This window comes from Lynx canadensis, chromosome A1 (genome assembly GCF_007474595.2).
Source record: "Lynx canadensis isolate LIC74 chromosome A1, mLynCan4.pri.v2, whole genome shotgun sequence".
NCBI classification, from domain to species: Eukaryota; Metazoa; Chordata; class Mammalia; order Carnivora; family Felidae; genus Lynx; species Lynx canadensis.
Genome location: NC_044303.2, coordinates 151,771,861 through 151,790,106, shown reverse-complemented (window position 1 = coordinate 151,790,106; position 18,246 = coordinate 151,771,861). Strand labels below are relative to the sequence as shown.

The 18,246-nt window shown below is 38.4% G+C and overlaps 1 long non-coding RNA gene across 3 annotated transcripts in view; it reads right to left on the bottom strand.

The window, feature by feature from the left end:
- Window positions 1–18,246, bottom strand: part of LOC115520292 — a 113,211-nt gene that overhangs the window by 86,347 nt on the left and 8,618 nt on the right. The window lies entirely within an intron of this gene.

The following is an 18,246-nucleotide window of genomic DNA, read 5'->3' as shown; positions in this document are numbered from 1 at the left end:
CGCCTATTAGAATGGCCATCATCAAAAAGACAGGAGATAAGAAATACTGGCACTGATGTGAGGAAAGAGAACTCTTGTGCATGCTGGTGAGCTTATAATATGGTACAGCCACCATGAAAAACTGCACAGAAGATCTTCAAAAACTGAATAATAGAACTATCATATGATCCAGCAATTCTACTTCTGGAAATATACCCAAAGGAAATGAAAACACTACCTTGAAAAGATACCTGCACCTCTATGTTCACAGAAGCATTACTTACAGTAGCCAAGACATAAAAACAACCTACATTTCTATCAACAAATGAGTGGAGAGAGAAATTTTGATATATATAATATATATCTCACAATATACAACAGAATAATATATATATGTATATATATAGAATAGAATATTATTCAGCCATAAAAGTGAGGAAATCCTACCATTTTTGACAACATGGATGAAACTTGAAGGCACTATGCTAAGTGAAATAAGAGAGAAAGAAATACCATATGATTTCACTTATACGTGGGATCTAAAATACAAAAATAAAAAACACCAAACTCATAGCAGAAGACATCAGATTTGTGGTTACCAGAATTGCAAGGTGGGGAGAGGGGGAATTGGAGGAAGGTGGTCAAAAGGCATAAACTTCCAGTTATAAGATAAATAATACTAAGGATGTGATGTACAACATGATGACTATACTTAACACTGCTTTATGATATACAGTTGAAAGTTTTTAAGAGTAAATCCTGTGAGTTCTTATCATATGAAGAAAATTTTTTCCTTTTTTTCTTTCCTTTCTTTTTATTGTAACTATAGGAAATAACAGATGTTAGCAGAACCTATTGTGGCAATCATTTCACAATATATGTAAATCAAACCATCATTCGGTATGCCTTAAACTTAGACAGCAATGTCTGTCAATTATCTCTCAGTAAAACTGAAGAAAAAAAAGAGATCTTCATTTTCACATTTTCATTAGTGCTGCTTTTATTATAAAACTTTAAAAAGTGAAGGCATAACTGTATAGGAATGTATTATTTTTCCTGTGTTTAAGAAAAAGGTTTTGACAATGATACATACCTGTAGTTTCAGATAATAAGCTGTATACCAACTCACAGGATAGGGTGAGGGAGAGAGTCAAAGAATGTCACCAGTGCCCTGGCCTGGTTGCTAGAAAGCTCAGGTTTAAGACACATCTTCCATTAGAAGCAGTAATTACTGTGTGTGCACAGGCAACAAGATCCCCTTTTCCCAAAAATAAAAAATAAAATTTTCCAGAAATGATGACAAATTCTAGTACTGAAATTAAAGTAATTATAAGCATCATATGTAAATACCCTTCTTCTTCCTCTGCCCACTATTAGAATAATGTATTGAATTCCTCAAGGCAAATTGCATTCCAGAGGTGTTGCCTAAGTTACAACATGTAGAGAAAGAAATTTTTTTAAATCACCTTTAAATTTTTATTTTTCAGATTAAGGCACCAAAAACAACAGAAAAATAGCCTATAATATTACATGGGTGAGAATATTACATCTATATTGCTAAGTTCATAAGAAAGAAAGAGGAGCTGGCATGTCTCAAGAAATAAGACTAAGGCAGTTACCGATCCACACTTTTATCTGAGTAATAGATATACATCTAATTATGGAGGAGGAGGATATAACAAGTACTGTCATAATTCTCCCACCCGTTACATGTAATTTTATATATGTATATTTGGATGAAAAACTTTTAAACATTAAGGTTTGACAAGTGCAATAAAGAAAAGGGTTTTGAGCTTACGCTGTTCGGTGCACACAGGAAAGAAGAGAAAGGTTCATGTTATAATGCCTTTTATCTGTTCTTACACATTGTCCTTAAACGAAGTTATTCAGAAAAGCAGTCCACACACCATCATCCAAATTAAAATGCAAACCTCACATTAACACGAATAAATGTGTCCACAATTTCAGAGATTATTTTAGGAAATGTGGTCCATTATATGTGTTTCTTTTATGATGAGTTTGGAATTGGGGGGAAAATTTGGCTCATAGTTAGCATAGAATACCAAAACTAAGAGATATAATGCAGTGCTATAATGGGTAATTTCCACTATTCTTGTACAAATATCTAATTCAATACTTCTAATTATCAGTTTGCACCATGAAGGAAATATTCCTTTGAGTAAAGCAAATGTAGAGCTTTTATTAAAGAATTCGCATGATTTTCTAGGTACACTTTTCATGTTACCATAATTTAATTTTCACCTCTATTTGACGGGGCCTGCTACAAATAGTGAAATCTAAAGGGGAAAAAAAAAGTATAAAATAAATGAGGTTATTTTGCTATCACATAAAACAGACTCTAAACTGTAGCATTATAAGATAAAATTTACTAAAGCTTTTTTTTTCTGACAAAACACTTAGAAAACAATCTCTAAAAATGCCAGTTTAAAAACAGCTTAAGAACATTACACTGTAAAAATCACCTTTTTGTTAATTCGTTATTTATTGATAAAAGAAGTGTTTGCCTGTTTTTTGTTTTGTTTTGTTTTGTTTTGTTTTTTGTCACAATGGTTGTATTTCTTTTTTCTTTTTTACAGGCTGTATTCTAAATATAATCTACTAGTATTTATCCACTTTTAGCTCACAATAAAATCAGCTCTCCACCTTTCCTACCTGCTAGACAAATTGGATCAGAAAGTGATTCTGGTGCTAATTTTACCAGAAGCTAGACAGTGTAAACTGCACATTCAGCTACACAGATTTCTGGACTTTTGATTGTGTCTATGAAACTGTATTAGGGATGGTATTTTGTAAATATGAAACTGATGCATTTCATGACATTCCCTAAATCATGTGTCTTTGTAGTTTCTCACCTTCAATGTACAGCCAGAAACTTTATTGCCCTGGATCAGGAAAGGATAAGAACTTCATTTGTGAGCAAGCCTTTTTTTTTTTTTTAATTTTTTTCAACGTTTTTATTTATTTTTGGGACAGAGAGAGACAGAGCATAAACGGGGGAGGGGCAGAGAGAGAGGGAGACACAGAATGGGAAACAGGCTCCAGGCTCTGAGCCATCAGCCCAGAGCCTGACGCGGGGCTCGAACTCACGGAGCGCGAGATCGTGACCTGGCTGAAGTCGGACGCTTAACCGACTGCGCCACCCAGGCGCCCCTGTGAGCAAGCCTTTGTAGGGAGTACCTTGATTTGTTAAAATGTTTTAGTTCCTACTTAACACTTCACGGACCCAGCGTCGAGGATGCAATCTATAATTTTCATTATGAAGAGAAGAGACCTTCCACCTATGAACTCTCTACGCCGCGCAACTAGCTGATTTCAGGGAGGTGTGCTTAGGCAAAGAGGGAGGGAAGCAAAGCAAAGCCCCTTCTGTTTCTGGAGGCTGAGGGTGGTAGACTTTGAAAAGCCATGTGAGACTGCCTCCCAACTTTCCTTTCTGGCTTTCACTCTTCTTAGTGGTCAGGTGCAGGAAGCCCAATGGAAGAGCAACCTCAAATTCCATATCAACTAGAATGCAACCTCCCCCACGCCCTGGGGTTGCCCCACATCCACTTCCTGGGAGTTCATCTATTAGCTTTGAGGAATGGCTTTCCTAGACTCCACTTTGTTTCACTGTGGCCTGGATAGAAACCAGGCATTCCCACAGCACCCCACCCTAACCCCATAGGGAACTAACAAGACAGCTGAGTTAAGAGCTAGCAAGCAAGAATGCCTCCATGGTAGAAGGTCAACTGAGGCTTTCTGCCAGGGAGCAATATGGGGAATGAAGCAGAGAAAGCCAAGGTAAGAGCAAGTTGACCAAGCCAAGATAAAAGGTGCCACATCAGCTGAGTGCCAGCAAGATAGCAGACAAAGGACATCAGCCTGGAAACCAGAGGATCAAAAGAACTCTGCACCCAAAGATGCTAGCTAGCTCTTCCCCACCACTCCTAGACTATGAAAGTCTTACCCGTCCACCACAGTCACCCAATCACCAACTAGAAAGGGTACCTGGAAGTGGACAGAAGGTTGAGAAATTTGGGAGACAAAGCATGGTTTCCTAAAGGGGCAGCATTATCTAAAGGGATTATTTTAATGATTGGAGCAGACCTAATTTTAAATGACACAGGACTTTAAATTTGTAAGAGAACCAAAGTAGTTATAGACAACATATTGGAACTACATTTTCCAGGCACATCCAAGTGTGAGTTAAGTCAATGTTATAAACCCAACACAAAGACGAAAGCTTCGGTAGTACAAATAATTCCTTCTCCAAACACACATTATTACACACAAACACAGTCACTGCATGGTATTTGGTGAGCAAAGTAGCGTGGTCCTTTTTGGCCTGAATTGTCCGCACAGAATAACTATGTTAATCAAAGTGACCAAATAACCACTCGGGTTTCCTTTTTGGTTCTTCTGTGTATGTATTAGTCAGAATTACCAGTGTGAAGGAAAAACAAAAACAAAAACAAACAAAAAAACCTTGCTCATTTTTAGTTTAGTCATCTGGAAAAAAAAAGGCATAGTAATAACTGGCATGATTCTTTGGGGGAATTAAGTAAGATGATTTATGTGAAGTTAAGGGCTTTCTCTAAATTGGTTACCATAGTGTCTGCTACCGTTCCCTCCATTCCCTCCCCCACTCCATCTTCATACATTTTCTGAGATCAGCCAGGTGCAAACCTTCAGCATCACTGACATCCCATTTTTCCACTGCCACCATTTCAAAAACCCTAATCACTAAATTGGCAAGTCTTTGTTCTTCACATGAAATAGTTACTTTTTTAAAAAAGTTTTTGGCAAGACATCTGATCCTTTGGGAGTGGGGTGGCCAGGCTGTTTTATTTTGTGGGTTTTTTTAATTTTTAAAAATTTTTATTTGTTTTGAAAGAGAGACAGAGAGTGCATGCACACACAAGCTGGGGTGGGGCAGAACGACAGAGGGAGAGAGAGAGAATCCCAAGCAGGCTCTGCACTGATAGTGCAGAACCCAACATGGGGTTTGATCTCAGGAGCCATGAGATCATGACCTATGCCAAAATCAAGAGTCAGATGCTTCACCAGGTGACCCACCCAGGCACCCCTAAAATAGTTCTTACACTTACCCACTGTCTTCATTTTCACTGCCATGGCCTTCAATACAGATCTCACTTCTTCTCTTTGGCACCTGTACCTTCTAATACTTGTCTCTTGTTTAATTCCCTCGTTTGCAAACTGGACTCAGCTCTGAGCTGGTCATTCCTTTCTCCAAGGCCCTCTCTTCTTTTCTAGAGACGCTCTGGAAGAGGCAACTAAAATGTCTGTATCATTTTATATTATTTTCCTCTACAGATAAAATTAAAGTTCATATTCATTTATAAATACCATATTCCTACCATCCAGCACAGTGTCTCACCTACTTCAAATTGTACATAAACGTTCATTTTTGAATGAATGAAGACTCTGATACACTACATAACCTTTCGATATAGATCTCTTAAGATGAAGACCAGTCTCCATATTTTACTTAAAAGTGAATGATAATAACAGTTATTATTATTTGGAGAATGTAGACATTATCAGCATGCTTTTACAAGCAATTTCATTTGAAAACTGGGTTTCTAGAAGGTGAGAAAAATTGCCTAGGATCTCACATCTAGTAAAGCAAAGCCGAAGCTTGAACACAGCATCACTCCATTCTTTTCACAACCCCAATCAGCTTCAATTGATTGATTAATTAAGTGAGAGTGATTAATTGCAGGCAGCTGGAGCCTGTGTCACTGAGAGTATATTCTTCATTGCAGCTTCATCCAGGGCCATGTTGATATGTTATATTGTCCTCACTGTCTTTATCTATGTTAACCAAATAAATGTGAGAGATGATAAATGAAGGAGAAGGAGAGGGACGTGCTGCATGCGTATCATATGTGTTTGAAAACTGGGGAGGTACGATTTAAGGATATATTTGCTAAGGGCTTCTGGAAAAGGAGCTTTCTTAGTAGCTCCCATGTCTCTGCAAGACATGAACAGGAAAACGGGTGGCCCTGGTTCTGTCAGCTGCTGGTAGTCACCTTCTGACCATGAAGAAGGCTGTGGAAGGTGCGGTGGGGAGACAGAAAAAAATCAACTTCTTCACAAAATGGAGCCACCTACTACACCACCTTCCAGTTAAGAGGCCATTACGTTCTTGTTCAGCGAGTTTCATTTGGTTTCTTGGGTACATGTAACCAAACTATACGAATTGATATAAGAAAGAAGTAGAAGTGGAGGGCAGTTTATACTTACATTATTTCAGACACACATGTAAAAGGCATCGCTGTGACATTGCCACTGAATGTATTAAAGTTTAAAAGTGCTAAGGGGCGGCTGGGTGGCTCAGTCGGTTCAGCATTCAACTCTGGCTCAGGTCATGATCCCACAGTTCATGGGTTTGAGCCCTGCGTTGGGCTCTGCGCTGACAGCTCAGAGCCCAGAGCCTGCTTCAGATTCTGTGTCTCCCTCTCTTCCTGCTCCTCCCCCACTCACACTCTGTCTCTGTCTCACTTTCTCAGAAATAAATAAACATTAAAAAAAAAAAACTTTTAAACAAGTGCTTGAGAACGTTTTAGATCACACAGATAGGACTTATAAGCGATGGATGCTGAGGTCTAAACAGTGCATAAGGGCAATGGCGGATGACTTTACAAGGGCTGAAGGAGGAAACAGAACAGCCCCCCTCATCCTACACAACTCAGTATGTCAGTGGGTATCCCATCTGGTTTACAGGTGCCAGAAACAAGCAAACAAAATTTTGGAAAAATTAGACTAGCAGGCAATGTATAAGTGGAACATCCTCTGAATGGATCTTCTCTACTCAAGAGGGAAAGAGGATGTTTTCCACCCACGCTGGGCATTCTGTTTCTATTTTCTGGGCTCTGCCCTATCCCAGGCCCCTCTCCCCACTGAAAGGCCATGGAGAAAATAGACCTCACCAAAGCATGAGACAGAATGACCCACAGTGTGGCTCTGGAAGTCAGCCAGTTCCCCAGCATTGATGTGGTCCCACTTAACTCCACTGGGGTGGACGCATGTAGAGGTTTTGTGACACTGAGCTATCACAGCAGCTGGCATACCAGGAACTGAAGTGGAGTCACGGCAAGTAGGGTGGGCAGCAGAAATGCTCCAGAAAACACTGAAGTGTAATTTCAGGCAATGCCGCATTGTTTGGGAATTTGGGAAACCACAGGAGTAAACAGGACAAGCTGGCATGCAGCAGGCAAAAATAAGACAGGACTTTTTTTTTTTTTCCCCTGACATAACAGAGAAACCAGATCAAAGATATGGAGCAGTTGGCATGCAAGTCTGGCTCTACAATACTGATTCATTCTGCTACCAACGGTTTCTTGTGTGCCTACTATGTGTCACACTCTCTGCCAGAGGAGTATGACAACAAGGAAGGCATAATTCCATTGACACACACAAACCTGGAGCCACCAAGCACAGAGATGCAAAAAGTGTATCATTTCATTATTTTTCCCATAACAATTTATATTTGAGTTGAAGCCCCCGTTCACATAGCAGCAAAAATAAGGCCTCCTCTAGCTCCGTCTCCCCCCGGGGTTGCCTCCAACTTCCAGGGGATTTAAAAAGTGCCAGGAAGTCTGGAGAGAGGACGAAGGTGAGGAATCCAGTCCTCGCAGCATTATCTCTGCTACTGGACTCTTCGGGGAAGCCCCCATCTCTTCTGTGCTGACCTGAGCCATCTTCCCCATTCCTGGAGCAAGACCTCAGCAGTCCCCTCTCTCACAGCTACTGTCCATTCCTCACCGGTGCTTCTCTGCTTCTTCACCACTTCAGGCACTGTCTGTGCCTCTTCTTGGGGACACACCAGCACCTTAACTCTCTTCCTCCCTTTTCAACTTGCTTCCCTTTCCTGGACCTGCGAAATCTTACCTAATCCTGGGCTGAGGACAGTACAACAGAAACTGACCCCTTCTTCTTTCAACTCTTTTCTAAAGCAAATCCTTAATTTTGAGTTACAAAAACAAAATGGTAGACTCCTTTACTGTCACTTGTTTTGCTTTTTGTCCCTTTCCCTAGCTTCCTGGATGTAGAGGAAGGGTAGGGGTTAGAGGAAATACTAGGAGGACAAAAGCACTGGGTAACATCTCCAAAGATTATCCCACAGCAATGGAGCTATGTTGTTCTTTGAAAAGATGAGACATGTCTCAAGGAAGAAATCATATATGAGCTGGGTCTTGAAAATAGATAGGTATTCCAAAAGAAGAAAATAAAAGAGAATCAAAGATATGAACAAGACTTCACTTATATTTTTAGATGACAAAATAATACAGGACTTAAGAACAACATGCAGAACCTCACAGAAAATGAAGGTCCAATGCCATTAACAGTATGAAACGTCCACTGTGGACAGAAAGATTGGCCATATGCTGTTTTATTTTATGTGGTTAAATGTGAATTCAAAATTGGCATCCCCTCCCTCACTTTAAAGTTCAAAAACTAAAAGTATGTACAACTTTAAGAAATGTACAACTTGGGTAAGGCCCCCAAACAGAGGTCAGATTAAAAAATCAAGAGCTGTATTTACCTCTTCCTCTGTGACAAGTACCTATTTGACTAGAGACTTCCATTAGAATAAATGAGTAACGGAGTACAGCATTGCGTAGGAAAAGAGATCCCCCATGAAACTGGTACTTCTGAACTAGACATTTTTAGATGCATGTTACATAACTGATGTGATCAACTATATCATCAAAGAAATATGTAGACACAATAGGCAAGAGCAATTATTTTTAATCGCCCACCAACATAAGGTTTCCTACCAGCAATCTGTATCACAGATTTTACCAACACATGTAACCTCCCTTGACTTCAGTGAGAGTTGTGTGGGTGTCCATGCACTGGAGAAAAGAGTCCCACGAACACACATCACTCTTCTCAATTTACATTTTCAGCATCCTGAATTTAAGCATCTCAATGAATTGGACAGGGAGTGCTACTGAAGTCTCAACTCTAAATAAATAGTTTAAAATAAAAAGTTGTATAAATATCAGTCTGTGCCAACGATGCGGTTTGAGAGGGAGTGCTATAAACACAAAGTAAATTAAATGGGATCTACTTTTGTGGGGTAAAAGGCTACTTAGACTGGTTATTATAGAGAAAATTCTGTTGTGTGGTGCGACAGCACGTACCCATGTGGCTAACCTACAACTGGTAGAAGAAACAAATCCCACCCATACCTAGGAGCGGTGCCACAGCCAGACCACAATTCCTATGAGGGATGAACTTAATTTGCTGAAAATGAAGGCCAGGCTCTGTTGCAGCTCATTAGCTGGTTACAGACACACTGCGAGAGAAGAAAGTGGAATTCAGTCGATGTTCCAACTTCTACATGTGCTGTGAATAAAACAGACTATTGTTTTTTTGATAAAGAAGTATTGTTTTGAATGTGCAGAGTGGCTAAGTAAAGCCAGCAGAATTTTTTGGCCAAATATAGTCTCTTGCTCACTCCTAAAAATCCTAGCTTTCAAATTAAGAGCTGAAGTCATTGAAAAAAAAAAAAAAAGTTTACATTCCTGCAGCCTGCTGCAGCAAAGCCAAACAAATGTTTGGCTTAAAGCTCACTTACATCTCTTTCATGAGCCTTTTCTTTAACATGGAAGTCTGAAAAATACCATTTCTTTTATCGAGTCATTTAATGCCAAGTGTTTTGTGTGTGTGAGTGTGAGTGTGTGTCCGTGTGTGTGTGTGTGTGTGTGTATGTGTTTGTGTGAGGACATGCACACCCCAAAACAGTACTATAGGATCAGTGTAGTGGTTTTAAAGCATGGGGTCATATCTGAATTTAAAGAAACCATGGTTTTACAGCTTCTGGCATAATTTAGGTCACAGTCACAAACTGATTTTTTTAAGCATCATTAACCACTGAATGGACAAGGAATGTGTTATTTTCAAGGAGTTCCTTTGGTGCCAGTTTAGGCAATAAAAACCTAGGACAGGGGTCAAACTTGGGAGGGTAACTAGTATGTAGTTGCCCTCCTGATGCACTTTTTTACCATAAAAAGTCAACATGCTTTTTGGTCTTCAGTCTCCAACACCAAGCTGCGTAACACAGGGTAACATCAGTTTGTTGAAGGCAGGCATCTAGGTGGCAAATTTCCATGCAGTCAGTCAGATTGGAGACCTGGAACTCTGAAGAGCCCGTTAAAATTACAAAACTGCAGAACTGAACATGCAGTGGCCTATTATTTTTCAGGATCATGGGTTGATTCTCCTTACAATATTCTATGCGGATCAGCCACATTTTTGTTTGATAATTCAGTTGAGTTTTGTTATCCTAATGACCTTCGTAGAAAACAAATTCCCAATCTAAGAGCAGAAAATGAAGTGGTTTAAAAAAGAGCCTCTTTACAACTAACTTGCAAGTGACAATCCATCCCCACACCTGAAAAAAAAGGGAAAGGAGGGAACCTGTGTCCTAATTGTCTCCAGGCTCTGCACGTTAGTGGTGTTATTTTGTTTTTAAGAGTAACTTGGTATTGAAGGTACACTTCCCAAGTGCAAATGATCAGTGTGTCAGAGTGAGGACAGCAGAGAGTTAAGTATGCCTTCATGGTCGAACAACAGCACGATGAAAGCTGGGGGCCTCCTTAGACCAATTCCATTTCCCTTCTTAGACTTTAAGCACTAAACAAATAGGTACTTTCATTACAGAGAGCAGTTGTTACATGGATGGAATAAAATGAAGCATTTACCATAAAACATTATTTACAGATTGAATTTTTTAATAGAATATCAAAAAAACTGAGATTTTTTTGGTCATGTCCAGAGGGTCCCCAAACTCTCTCTTTAGAGGTGGTGGCATCAACTTAGTAGAATTTTACCTGCATAGATTTACCTGAAGACTTTATATCATCAGTGTATGAGTGACTATATCAGCATAAAAGGAAGAGCTGAAGAAACGTACATTTTATTGTACATTTTTCCAGATATCTCAAGCATCAACTCTTGTGCTTTTGAGAAGTACCTTAAGATACTACAATCTACCAAAGAATGTTTTTGATTTGTGTCAAATTTCTGAGAATTAAGTCCAGAGAGACTATAAGAGAAACAAGATCACCTTTTGAGAGAATGGATGGAGACTGCCTTCCATTCAAAACACAGTACCAACTCATTAATGAGATGGCCCCAGACATGCATTTTCCAAATATATATTTGTTGAGTAAATAAACTAATGAAATGCTGTCATTTTGACCTTTTTTTTTCTTTTTTATCACTTTTATTAGTTTCTAAAGTGTTTTCTAAAGGCCCTTGCTTCTGTAGAAAATGTTTTAGATTGCAAATTTAAATTTTTTGTCTCACGCCATCATTGCGAATCTCCACTATTGTATTACCTATCTGTGTGTCCTGTTTGCCTGTGAAGTTGGCTGCTTTCTCCTTCAGTTCCAGGTCCTCAGTTAAGACTTCTCTACTAGTGTGCCTGTGTCTAACATTATTTCACTTTATTCCTTCCAATCTGTTCTAAGATAGAAAAAGAGATCTAAATTTGTTAATAATTTATGTTAAATAATAATCAATATGACTCTGGATAAAAACCTACTACATAAATTCCCCAGAAGTTTTTCAATCGCATTTTTTATCAAGAGCTAATGTTGCCAGAGGCGCCTGAGTGGCCCAGTTGATTAAGCATCCGACTCTTGATTTCGGCTCAGGTCATAATCTTACAGTTTGTGAGTTTGAGACCCTCATGGGTTCAGCGCTGACAGTGCAGAACCTGCTTGAGATTCTCTCCCTCTCTCTCTCTCTGCCCCTCCCCCACTTTCGCTATCTCTCTCTCAACAAATAAATCAACGTTAAAACAAAACAAAGAGCTAACACAACCAAAATATCAGCAGTCAGGCAAATAAGGAGTTGTTATAATATACAAGCTCTGACTACCTCTAGACTACCTCAAAAAGTTAATGAATACATATACAACAGAGATGTGAGCTGACCACCAAATGAATTTTTTGCTTAATAAGACTTTACATTTGAGACTAATTTATATCCTAAATTTCTCCAATCCCATTTCATATTTGAACACTAGATTACAGTTTACAAAAAACTTCCACATAATGTACTTATGACATCTCACCTTCAGGGAAGTAAGGAATATAAGCACCTTTAAAACAAGCCAAATGGACAGTGGCTATTACTCAGGGACGAGAACATTGTTCAGAGTATGGTGAACCCACACAATCTGGTTCTCATATTGGCACTTCAGCAGCAGAAACACATTTCTGCCTTTGCCCCAGCTACACCATTATTCTCATGTATTTTCTTACTTTAGTAAATTTTTGGTAATATTTAAAACAACTTAATAAAACATCTAAAAAATATATTTTCAGTGTTGGGGCACTTGGGTGGCTTAGTCGATTGAGCATCTAACTCTTGATTTCAGCTCAGGTCATGATCCCAGGGTTGTGGGATTGAGCCTCACCTCAGGCTCCACACTGGGCAAGGAGCCTGCCGAAGATTCTCTCTCTCTCTCTCTCTCTCTCTCTCTGTCTCTCTCTCTCTCTCTCTCTCTGTCTCTCCCTCTGCCCCTCCCCAGCTTGTGCACACTCTCTCTTTCTAAAATAATATTTTTTTTAATGTTTAAAATATTTTAAATTAGGGGCCCCTGGTTGGTTCAATAGGTTGAGTGCCCAACTCCTGGTTTCGGCTCAGGTCATAACTTGTGGTTAATGAGTTTGAGCCCTGCATTGGGCTCTGTGCTGACACCGTGTAGCCTGCTAAGGACCTCTCTCTGCCCCTCCCCTGATCGTACTCTCTCTGTCTCTCTCTCTCTCAAAATAAAAATAAATTTAAAAAACATTTTTAAAGTATTTTAATAAAAATATTGTATTAAATATTAACTGTTTAAAAACTATAAAATATTAAAATCATTTTCAGTAGAGTATGATTAAATGTTGCATACTTTAAATAACCAAACACAAAGATAGTACTTAACACTCATTCTTACTCTACGTATACACAACATACACACAGACACATGATTCACTAGTAAAAAAAAAAAAAAAAAAAAAAAAAAAAAAACATACTGAGCCTTCTGATGTGAAACATTTCTGGCAAAACACGAATAACTTTATCAATTCTATCTGAGTTCCCTCAAATAGTTGGTATCCAATTAAAGATACAGACTTGAGATGTTACCGCTTTTATTTGGTCTTGAGAAAGAGGAATCATTTCATTGTTGGAACTCAACTCTTTGAATGTCAGAGTTTTCTGTCGGCTTATTGTCCTGACTGCAAACTGAGCGTTCTCTTATATGAAGTGCTTTCACTTAAGACAGACCACTTTTCATAGAAGATAGACTCCAAAAAAAAAAATCTCTGCCAGAATACAGAAATTAGTCAGGGGCATAAAAGTCAGCCAGAAAGCAATAACACCACGGTCTCTGCAGGGTGACAAGAGAATGTATATATATATCGCTTTTCCAGCTTTCCTGACCAAGTTTCAAGCTTCAATCTTCGTATCTTGAGAAGAGAAGCAACCGAAAAGGAAGTATGATGGAAATTTCCAAAATACAGAGAGTCTGTTTGGATAAAAACACTGAAGACAGACTTCTATATTTAATGATGGGGCCTGGGTTGCCTGTCTTCTGTGATCACTGGCTCTGTGTGGTACACTTTGGTGAGTTTATGATGGTGTAATCCTCCGATGAATGAAGCACTCCTTCCCTTCACTGCTGTTTATTCTTAGCTTATGCACACAAAGAGCAAAGAAAGTTGTCAACAACACATCCAGTTTATACACCGAGCACTGTTAAGAGCCAAATGACTCAAGTGAACCAAGAAGCTCTTGTGTCCTGAACGTCCTTCATTCATTCATTCACACACACAAATATTTACTCTGCACCTACTATGTGCCAGGCACAACAACAGAAGAGGTTAATTGGGGAAAAGTGAAGGACAGGGACAAGACCATGGTAGAGAGGCAAGAAAGAGGGGAAAAAATAGTTTGTGTTTGCATTAACAAAAGGGGAGATTCTTTTCCTGACATCCTGTAAAATTTTGCACTTCTCAGTCTAACTTATCTGTCATATTGAGTGTTCATTTCTAACTTGAACTATAAGATTCTGGGGAACTCTTTACTGTTGTCATCAAAATTCCCATAGCAGTTGAAAACTACATCTACACTAGCCCTCTAAAATAATTCAAGCCAAAAGAATATACAACTCCATGTGTTTTAAAAGCAGAGAATAATGGAGATAATAATTTTTTGCTTTCTATGAAAAAATATAAACTTCATAATTATAAATGCCACTGAAGTGTCCATTTTATAATAAGAAAATAAACAGATTAAAGAGAAAACTCTCACAGCATCTAAATTCTAATACTGTTGAAATAATCAGTCAGAAGAATTGGAGGAAAATGCAAGACAAGGTTTATTGTTTTGTTTTGTTTTAACCTGGAGTTTGGAGGAGTTGTGGATCACCTTACATCTTTATAAATGAAGCCCTGCCTTTAAGGGGGAAAAATTGGTAGTTCTGGCCAATGGCAAGCTGTTTTAATATCATTCTCTGAATTGGGACAACAAAAATAAGCACTCATTCAAAAAACGTTTTCAAGTCTTGATTTCTAGAAGTCACCTTACTTATCACTACGTCAGAGTATTTTTCTTCAGTCCATTAGAAGCAGGTTTTGCCTTTATGCTCCTTTCAAGGATTCCAAAGGTTCACTCACAATGTCAGACTACAATAAAATTCAGCGTAATGTGAACCACTCTATGATATTGCCTTTCCTTATTGCCTTTCAGTTATACTGTTCTAAATGCAATAAAGGAGAAGTTGTTCTGAATGGGACAGACAGATAAATGAGTATCATTCCCTGAGTTGAAAAGTCACGGACTATAATACACTAACAGCTTAGAGGTGAATTTCTTATATTGATGGTTGGTTATGCATGTTTGAACATCGGAGGAACCTGAAGAGCATGTAAGGTTGCTTATTACAAATCATAGTGGTTTTTATTTAGTATGCATTCCACAATGGGCAATAAAGCAGTGCCCCCACCAGCCACAAATATATCAATGCATTTTTCTAGAGAGCAAACCCAAACAGCACTGTGGTCATAGGAAAAGAGAACCCATGGCCATTTGCTCTGCTGAGGAGCCCCTGTGAAAATGAGGCACCGTTTTTTTACACAGTGGCTTGACTCTTAGCAACAAGTCAGAGCTAGAGAAGCAAGCTATGCCCAAGATATTCTGGGGGCTGTAAACACAGGAATGTTCTGAGAGGTGCCAGTGGGGCCCCAAATGCTCCTGAGCAGTTTACATACAACTCTGGCACAGTGCAGACCTGTCTCTCTGCATTCATTAGCCAGAGGTGAGCTTATTGACAGGAAGACAGAAACACATGACGAAGCTTAGTTTTCTATGCCTTGCATGGACCACAGCACTGATCTCTGTAGGTGATGTCAGGAGCATTCCAAACATGAAAGTCAGTTTTAAAATACCGAGAGTATATAATCATTATTTTACATACAGTCATCTGTTTATGTGAAGATGAAAAAAAGGACTTCCCAGACAATTCTGGCCTATAAATACCACCAACCCCAGTCATTATTTTAAGTGCTTCCTTCACCCGCTAAGAAAAAAAAAAAGAGTTAAAAAAAAAACACTCAAAAGTAACATTTCAAGGGTAATTATACTCATATTTTGAAGTAACTTATCTTAAGAATATGAATGATCCTGTGCAGCTTACATCTTGGGTCGTTTCGTGCAGAATTCCCACTAACAATCCCTTTGCCCGGTACTTAAAATAAACCCAGCTATTCCTTCTCCCAGAGAGAAAATAACAAAAATCTCAATGGTCGCAGTGAAATTATCCCCTGTGACAGAGTGAGTCATCTAAGCCACTGCAGGCAAAAGCTCCCTTCTTTGAAAACTTTTTCCCTGTCTTCCTTCTAGGGAACGTACACTATTGGCATATGACTGGAAAGCATGAAGCTTTACTTCACTTTATGCACCTGACACGGTCTGAAGGAATTTTGTTGCAAGTTCATGTTTTTGTATAAAACTGTATTTTCTTATTGGCTTTCACCACAGAGTTAAAGCAGTAGGCCCAAAGGAAAAAGTTTGTACTAAAACGTTTTTAATTTCAGTGAAGAGTTCAGTGTTTGCCTCAGTAGATATTTCTTATGACTTTATTTCATACATAACTATTAATTCTGCAAAATATCACCGCTGATTCTGTGCACTTATTCAGAGCACACTTCTGATTAAAAAATGAAACATCCATAATTTCTTACGTTATTGACAGTATTTGATATTTAAGAAGTCATGCTGACTGTGCCAATCTTATAGTTTAGTGAATGCTCGTTGAGAAATCATTATGAGGATTTTATTCATCAGAATTCACCAGCCCTACCAGTAATTTTACACACAATATATCCATTTAATAACACCTTCTTTCTCTCTTCTATTCTACTCCAATTATCAAATTTTTAAGAGATGCAAGCTTCATGATTTCTGTAATTGACAGGAAGGCAGAAACACATGAGAAACACTCAGATCTAATGGGTTGGTTTCTTAAACTGTATCCTTTTTTTAATGTTTTTATTTAATTTTGAGAGAGAGAGAGAGTGCGAATGGGAGAGGGGCAGAGAGAGAGGGAGACAAGAATCTGAAGCAGACTCCAGGCTCTGAGCTGTCAGCACAGATACCAACGCGGGGCTCAAACTCATGAACCATGAGATCATGACCTGAGCCGAAGTGGGATGCTCAACTGACTGACTGAGCCACCCCGGCACCCCTGTATTCTTTTTATTTAAATCAACAAGAGGGCATAACAAACTTCTTACTATTTATGACACACTTTACTTCATGTCAATGAAATTAGTAACTTTTATGAAATCAATCCATTTCTTTCTGGAAATTTTTCAAACTTTTTTCAAAAATTTTTCACCTTAAATACTGAATTTCCAGCTTTTAAAATGTTTATTAGAAGTTGCATAGGCATTAGAGAAATTCTGAGTTACCCTTACATAAAAATTACATATATCTATGAATATTCACAGGGTACTTTAAAATTAGAAATCTCCAGTCTGCCTGGTTCTAGGCAGTGTATTTTTCTGACACAGGTTTTAAGAAATACAACAAGAATAATAAGCAAGTCTATAATAAATCCCTCTTAAAGGTGTCGGTGCTTCCTGTTATCTATAAAAATTTAGAAACACAATAAAGTGAAAGGCAAGAAAATCTGTGTACAATGCCATATGCTGAGCCAAGTATAATGAAGAGATCTTCCAAACTTATGTCCCCCTCAAAAAAAAAAAAAAAAAAACTTTACTAAACGGTTATCTTGATAGGATCAGGTAAGACTGCCCATTAAGACTGTCCATAAACTGACAACCTCAAATAGATAAGCCACCAACTCGGCACCACTACCCAAAGGAGAACAGATCCAAACATCCTGAGAAATGTCCTAAGGAAAAAGTATAAAGAAAGAATCAAAGAAGTTAGGGCTGAAAGGAACATTAGAGGTCACCTGTGATGAAATCACCTATTTACATGGGATTAAATAGTTAGAGAAACCATAACATTTTCATAATTAAAAAAAAAATAATGAATGTGTAAGTTCAAATAAAATACCCTGAGAATACACGTCCTTAAAAAAAAAATAGAGATAGCTCCAGCCTGATTCAATAAATTAAGTACATAACTAGTGTGTAATGATTTTTTTATAACTTAGATAAAATAAATAATAGACAGATTTAGAGCCTCCAGGTATTACTCTCAGAACCTTTCTCAAGACAACCTTTGTTGTCTCTTCCAGCTGACATTTCTGTATCCTATTTCCTCAGACTTATCTTCACCAAAGTGACCAACAACCTGACCAACAACTCTAATTACTGCATTAACTCTATCTGTTTAACAGGTTAATCCTAAAATGGTTATTTGCATTTTAGGCCACAAGCTCTCAGGACCCCAAGAAGTGGATAGGAGAATATCAAACAGTTGACAAAAAATGAGAATAATGTTCAGTTCATAAAGGGTTTCAAATTTATCCTCAGGTGGCTATCTAGTCACATACTGGTGATAATCCTTATGGTGGAAGTTACTGGATTACAAAGATGATGTTTGCCACCAAGATGATGGTAGGGTTTTGTTAGAATCACTCAATTATTAAATTGTTGTTCACTTCACAGAACTGCTAAATAATAATCAATACCACTCAGAGAATGACACCTTCCTTTTCCAAAACATTTTCATGATGCAATTTGCTGGGAATGGGGAAAGAAATCG